Raw genomic sequence first — 6,357 nt, forward strand, 5'->3', positions numbered from 1 at the left:
CAGGTTTGAGACCCCAAGGTCACCAGCTTGAGCGCGGGCTTATCTGGTTTGAGCAAAAGCTCACCAGCTTGGACCCAAGGTCACTGGCTTGAGCAAGGGGTTACTTGGTCTGCTGTAGCCCCCCAGTCAAGGCACATATGAGAAAGCAATTAATGAACAACTAAGGTGTCGCAACGAAAAACTAATGATTGATGCTTCTCATCTCTCTCTGTTCCTGTCTGTCTGTCCCTATCTATCCCTCTGACTCTCTCTCTGTAAAAAAGGGGGGGCTGGTAAACCCTTCACCCCCACTATGCTTTGAGTTGAAGCTGTGAAAGATTACACTTGAGGAATAAGAGGGAAAGGAAACAACAGCCCAGCCCTTGTAAAAATGATAATAGAAACAAGTATATGGAAGATTCAGGTAACAGAATCATCAACTAAACTTTCAAATAACAATGTTTAGTATATTCAAAGACATGTAAGACAATACCAAGAGCTGGAAATTATAGAGAACCAAATGGAATTTCTAAAACTTAAAAATAACAGAGATTGAAATCAGTGGATAGGCTTAACATCAGATCAGATACAAAGGAAGAGAGAATTAGTGAAGCAGAAACTAGAGCATGAGGAAATATTATTATAGCATAATGTATTTCTTAAGTGCCTACTATGTTTCAGGTACTGGTCTAGTCACGGGATAGACAGAAGTGAACAAAAAGGCAGAGTCCCTGTGCTTATGGAGCTGACATTTAACTGGGGGAATAAAAACAATCATTGTAATTTCAGATTTCAATAAATGCTATGAAGAAATCAAGAGGGTCATGTGAGAAAAGAGAAATGAGATGACATATTCTAGGTAAATATTTGGGAAAGGACACTCAGAGGAAATGTTTGTGTCGAGACCTGCATAACAAGAGGGACCTAGCATGCAGAACACCTCAGCCCACTCCCTGTCCCAGGTTCACAGTGTTCTTCAATGACTGTCACGGTCCCACATAGGGCAAGTGCTCAATATGTACTTGAGCTCAATGATGGAATGGAATACTGCAAGGATGACGGGAGGGGAAGGGGGTTGCAGCATATAGTACAGGATGACCTTCCCTACATTTTTAAAAAGACTTTATTCATTTTAGGGGAGAGAGAGAGAGAAGTGAGAGAAAGGAAGAAGGGGGGAGGAGCAGGAAGCATCAACTCCTATATGTGCCTTGACTGGGCAAGCCCAGGTGTTCCAACCAGCCACCTCAGCATTCCAGGTCTGAAGCTTTATCCACTGCATCACCACAGGTCAGGCTCAGGCCTGCCCTGCACACTGAAAAAGGGTGCTGTGATCCAGTAACACCATAGAACTCTCCAAGCTCTCCAAGGCAAATCTGGGTTTTAATCTACTTCTACTGCTTTCTACCTGCAGTCTGTGTGTGTGTGTATGTGTGTGTGTGTGTGTGTGTGTGTGTGTGTGACAGAGAGAAAGACAGAAAGAGGGATAGAAGGGACAGAGAGGCAGGAAGGGAGAGAGATGAGAAGCATCAATTCTTTGTTGTGCTCCTTAGTTGTTTGTTGATTGCTTTCTCATATGTACCTTGACCTAGGCTACAGCAGAATGACCCCTTACTCAAGCCAGCAACCATGAGGTCATGTCTATAATCCCACACTCAAGCCAGTGACCCTGCACTCAAGCTGGTGAGCGCATAACCCAAGCTGGCGACCTCGAGGTTTTGAACCTGGGTCTTCTGTGTCCCAGTTCAATGCTCTATCCACTATGCCACCACCTGGTCAGGCTCTACCTGCATAATCTTAAATAGGTCACTTCACTTCTCTGAGCTTCAGTTTTCTCACCTGTAAACCTCATAACGTTGGCATCGGCACTTGGGGGGCACTCAATAATTGGTAGCTGCCTTCAGCCTCCAAGTGGTATATAAAGAACACCTCAAAGAGCCTGCCCTGCCCTGATCGCTTGGTTGGTTACACCATCTCCCCATATGCCAAGGTTGAGGGTTAGATCCCTAGTCAGGGCACATAGAGGAATCAACCAATGAATGCATAGATAAGTGGAACAACAAATAGAGGTTTCTCTCTCTCTCTCTCCCTTCCTTTCTAATATCAATTAAAAAAAATAAAAATAAAGAACTCACCCTCCCCGGGATTTGATAGAAAATCAAATGAAAAATATTAAGAAGTCCTGTCTGAGCCATGCAGCAAAAGAGCTTTGGTGGTTGAGCCCAGGCATAAAGTGGGTACCTGAGATCAGAAGTCATAGAATCCCAGACCATCACAGATGAACGTTAAGGGATAAAGATAATGGCAGTTAAAAGCAGGAAATGTTTCTTAAAACTTACTCTGCCTGGGTGTTGAGACAGGTACTTTGTATGCATTATCTCATGTAATCCTCATAGAAACCCTGTAGGTTGGGTATTATTCCTATTTTATAGATGAAGAAACTAAGGTGAATAACTTGCCCAAAGACACACAAGTCAGGAACCAGGACACCTAAGGCCAAAGTCAATGCTTCCTGTTCTTAACTAAACTGCCTTGTTGCTCTAATACAGTGGTTCTCAAACTTTTTGAAGTCAGGGCACATTTAAAATCCTACAAATAGTCTGACTGGGTGGTGGCGCAGTGGATGGAGCATCAAACTGGGATGTGGAGGACCCAGGTTTGAGACCCTGAGGTCGCCAGCTTGAGCACGGGCTCATCTGGTTTGAGCAAAGTTCACCAGCTTGGACCCAAGGTCGCTGGTTCAAGCAAGGGGTCACTCAGTCTGCTATAGCCCCCTAGTCAAGGCACATATGAGAAAGCAATCAATGAAAAACTAAGGTGTTACAATGAAAAACTAATGACTGATGCTTCTCATCTCTCCATTCCTGTCTGTCTTTCCCGATCTGTCCTTCCCTCTGACTGTCTCTGTCACACACACAAAAAAAAATTCTACAAATAATTGTAGGCACACCATATACAAATTTCTGAGAAATATGTTATAATAATTAAGTCAAATATTAAAGAAAAAAATATAAATTCCAAGCATGCTTTTATGGTAATTAAATTTATTCTGACATTAAAAAACATTTTTATGTTACATTTTTTGAGTTATGCTTTTTAGAATTCGTAAAAAAGGTCCTGGCCGGTTGGCTCAGCGGTAGAGCGGGAGTCTCGAGTTCGATTCCCGGCCAGGGCACATAGGAGAAGCGCCCATTTGCTTCTCCATCCCCCCCTCCTTCCTCTCTGTCTCTCTCTTCCCCTCCCGCAGCCAAGGCTCCATTGGAGCAAGGATGGCCCAGGCACTGGGGATGGCTCCTTGGCCTCTGCCCCAGGCGCTAGAGTGGCTCTGGTTGCAGCACAGCAATGACCCGGAGGGGCAGAGCATCGCCCCCTGGTGGTCAGAGCATAGCCCCTGATGGGCGTGCCGGGTGGATCCCGGTCGGGCGCATAAGGGAGTCTGTCTAACTGTCTCTCCCCGTTTCCAGCTTCAGAAAAATACAAGAAAAAAAAAAGAATTCTTAAAAAAGAGGGGTTAAAAAATAATAAAAAAAAAGGACAAAAAATTTATCTTTTTATATATAAGGTCTACCGGAAAGTTCTGTCCGTTTCTATCACAACAAGTTTTGACACGTAAGCACATGTTTATTTGGCACATGTGTGCCTCTCTATTTTTATCACTTAATGTATACATACTGACATAGCAAATTAACTAAGACAAAGTTGATTCACGTTAGTCTTATGTGTGAAGCCATAGTGTACCCATGGCTACTGATAAAGTTCATTTACGCCACTGTAATTTTTACGAATTTCAACAAGGAAGAAATGCTACAGAAGCATGTCTGTCACATCCACCATATTCACCGGACTTAGCACCCTCCGACTATCACTTATTTTTGTCCTTACAAAATTTTTTGAAGGGCAAAAAATTCAAAAATGAAGAAGATATCAAACAAGCACTGGTTCAATTTTTCACATCAAAAGATGAAACATTTTTCAAAAATGGGATATACAAATTGCCCTCATGCTGTCAAGAAATCATTAATAATAACGGCAATTATATTATTTAATAAAGTTTATTGACGGTAAGAAAAAATTTGTATTTTGTTTTATTCCAAAAACGGACAGAACTTTCTGGTAGACCTTATATATAGGTACATTGTTAGTAAGATTTAGTAAATTTGGCAGGTCCCAGCATAAATGTGCAAGTTTTTCATTCTTGTGTTTATGAGAAACATGAGCCTGATGTGTCTTAGCGATTTCTTCAATGTTTGGGCATATATTTAAAAGGCAAACTCTCATTTCCTCATCAATACATTGAAGAATTCCTCTCTTTTTACTCTTAATTGTGTTGAAGGTAGAAAATCCCTAATTCACATAAATAGGATGTTGAAAATTGTAGTAAAATGTTCAAAGCTTTTTTAGATATTACCACAAATTCTTCTTTTATAGAAATCCAAAAGGCCTCATCTTTATGTTTAATTATCAATCTATGATCAGTGGATATAGCTGCCAGTTCTTCTGTTAATGTTAAACCAAAATCACTTGAAGCTTCCATGAATGGGTTTCTTTTTTTTTGTAAGTTTTTTTCTTTTAAATAGACTTTTTAAAATTTTTAATTTATTTATTCATTTTAGAGAGGAGAGAGAGAGAGAGAAAGAGAGAGAGAGAGAGAGAGAGAGACAGACAGACAGAAGGGAGGAGCAGGAAGCATCAACTCCCACATATGCCTTGACCGGGCAAGCCCAGGGTTTTGAACCAGCAACCTCAGCTTTCCAGGTTGACGCTTTATCCACTGCGCCACTACAGGTCAGGCCATGAATGGGTTTCTAATCCAATGGTATTGTTCAATGTTAAGTGATGGAAAATGCTATAAAAAAATTAATTCTGCCTGACCAGGCGGTGGTGCAGTGGATAGAGCATCGGACTGGGATGCAGAGGACCCAGGTTCGAGATCCCAAAGTCCCCAGCTTGAGTGCGGACTCATCTGGTTTGAGCAAAGCTCACCAGCTTGGACCCGAGGTTGCGGGCTTGAGCCAGGGGTTACTCAGTCTGCTGAAGGCCCGCGGTCAAGGCACATATGAGAAAGCAATCAATGAACAACTAAGGTGTCGCAACGAAAAACTAATGATTGATGCTTCTCATCTCTCTCCGTTCCTGTCTGTCTGTCCCTATCTATCCCTCTCTCTGACTCTCTCGCTGTCTCTGTAAAAAAAAATGAAATAAAAAAAAATAATAAATTCTGCCCATCAGCCTTCAAGTCCTATTTTATTTACACTTAACTTTTGCTCAATTCCAGAATCGGATTCTTCAATATCACACTTCATTTTATTTGGGTGTATTTATCTAAAAATAATATAATGACGTGTTAATAATAAATAGAATAATGATGTGTTAACAAAAAGAGCGGTATTTCCATAAGGAAATGGTATAATAGAGTAACTATATTTATTTTTATATCTGGGCACATGCTGTGAACCAGCACAGCTAGTAATTCCAGGTCCCCAGTGGGAACGGTGAGGAATTAAGAAAACACAGGGTCGCCCCTGGCTGGTTGGCTCAATGGTAGAGCGTCGGCCTGGCAGGCGGGAGTCCCGGGTTTGATTCCCGGCCAGGGCACACAGGAGAAGCGCCCATCTGCTTCTCCACCCCTCCCCCTCTCCTTCCTCTCTGTCTCTCTCTTCCCCTCCCGCAGCTAAGACGCCATTGGAGCAAAGTTGGCCCCGGGTGCTGAGGATGGCTCTGTGGCCTCTGCCTCAGGCGCTAGAATGGCTCTGGTTGCAGCAGAGCGACGCCCCAGATGGGCAGAGCATCGCCCCCTGGTGGGCATGCCAGGTGGATCCCGGTTGGGCGCATGCGGGAGTCTGACTGCCTCCCGGTTTCCAACTTCAGAAAAAAAGGAAGGAAGGAAGGAAGGAGGGAGGGAGGGAGGGAAGGAAGGAAGGAAGGAAGGAAGGAAGAAAGGAAGGAAGGAAGGAAGGAAGGAAGGAAGGAAGGAAGGAAGGAAGGAAGGAAGGAAGGAAGGAAGGAAGGAAGACACAGGGTCGGGAGGGCCCTTTAATTGCTGCTGGCAAGAGCAAAGCATGCCCAAAAAACATATCTTGCTTTATTTATAAGGCAAAGTGAGGCCATTAGCAAATCAATGGTCTCTGATCATGTTTCCAAAGCAACCCAAGAATTTTACCAAGTGCAGAAAACTCCCACCATATATATCTTCTTAACTTTACACCAAAGGATAGAAGAAACTTGTCTCCAGTCTTTTCAGGGAACATGGGGGGTAGAGTAAACAATCTAGCATCACAGTTTAATAGACTTTTGCCACCTAATCAGGCAAGTGAGGTGGGGGGTTGGGCAGACTGTCAGCTTACAGCCAATTCCCCCCACCTGTCCCCCCAAAATCTAAAC

Source organism: Saccopteryx bilineata, chromosome 3 (genome assembly GCF_036850765.1).
Source record: "Saccopteryx bilineata isolate mSacBil1 chromosome 3, mSacBil1_pri_phased_curated, whole genome shotgun sequence".
NCBI classification, from domain to species: Eukaryota; Metazoa; Chordata; class Mammalia; order Chiroptera; family Emballonuridae; genus Saccopteryx; species Saccopteryx bilineata.